Source organism: Opisthocomus hoazin, chromosome 18 (assembly GCF_030867145.1).
Source record: "Opisthocomus hoazin isolate bOpiHoa1 chromosome 18, bOpiHoa1.hap1, whole genome shotgun sequence".
NCBI lineage: Eukaryota > Metazoa > Chordata > Aves > Opisthocomiformes > Opisthocomidae > Opisthocomus > Opisthocomus hoazin.
Genome location: NC_134431.1, coordinates 5,133,625 through 5,134,761, shown reverse-complemented (window position 1 = coordinate 5,134,761; position 1,137 = coordinate 5,133,625). Strand labels below are relative to the sequence as shown.

Here is a 1,137-nt window from a genome sequence, read left to right as displayed (position 1 = left end):
TGGGTGCAAGGACGTGCGTGCGGGGAGATGCTTGGGACTGCGATCCAGGGGTGCTCAACGCAGCAATACTCCCGTGGGACTGGGCTTGCATGAACTCTGCCTGTCCCACCACGACCTCTGAAATGCAGGAGAATCCCAGCAAAGCCCCGGCTGGATCAAAGAGCTCGGGCCGTTGTCTTTTTCACGTTGCTGTGTTTTCCCCCTCCAGGCTGTGGGACGCACCAGTGAAGCAGAGGATGGGGTCATGTTGGGGACAGCTGTTGGTCCATGAGCCCAGGAGCTGGGCTAGCTGTCCCCACAGCTCCGAAGCCGGGTGGGTGACAGGGGCAGCTGTGGTCCCACATGGTCTAGCGGTCAGGATTCCTGGTTTTCACCCAGGCAGCCCGGGTTCGACTCCCGGTGTGGGAAAATGATTGCATTTCATATTGTGCCTGTTTTGGGGCTCTCAAGGATACGGAAGATGCTGACCTGCTGGAGCGGGTCCAGCGCAGGCTCACAAGGTGGCCAGAGCTGGAGCACGGGACAGATGAAGGAAGGCTGAGGGACAGAGCTGGGTCTGTTCTGTTCTGTTCAGCCCAGAGAGAAGGCGAAGGAAAGATTTCATTGCTGCCTGGTGAGAAGGTGCAGGGAAGGTGGCTCTTCCCAGAGTCACAGCAGGAGGAGGAGAGGCACCAACTGGAGCAAGGGAAGTTCTCCTCAGTTATGAAGAATAATTTTATCACTACGTGTTGGTGAAACACTGGGACTGGGGCTCAGGAAAACTGTGGTGTCTCTGTTCCTGGTGATATTCAGAACTCGACTGAACAAGACCCTGAAGAACTTGCTGCAGCTGGACCTACTGGAGCATATAGGCTGGACTAGAGCCCTTCAGAGCACACTCCTGACCCATAAAATTAATTCTTGGAAGGTGTTAGGCTGGTTTTAGTTTCCACGGGGACAGGATATTTAGTGGTTCCGCATCCTGGTTGAGCTGCCTGAGCTCTCTTCACCTCTCTGGTGACCCAGGGGATAGCTCCGTTGTGATGCTGGGCTACATTAGAAGTCAGTGAGACACAAAATCTGCCTTGGAAGAAGTGAGAATTGCACAAAAACATTTATTTGGGATGGCAAGGAACAGGCTGTCGAGGAGGCAAGGCT

General features: G+C 54.5%; 1 non-coding gene across 1 annotated transcript; it reads left to right on the top strand.

Annotated features, from left to right (window-relative positions):
• Window positions 1–336: 336 nt before the first annotated feature.
• TRNAE-UUC (transfer RNA glutamic acid (anticodon UUC)) lies at window positions 337–408 on the top strand. The gene has a single exon. It is a non-coding gene; the product is annotated as a tRNA-Glu (tRNA).
• Window positions 409–1,137: the final 729 nt, after the last annotated feature.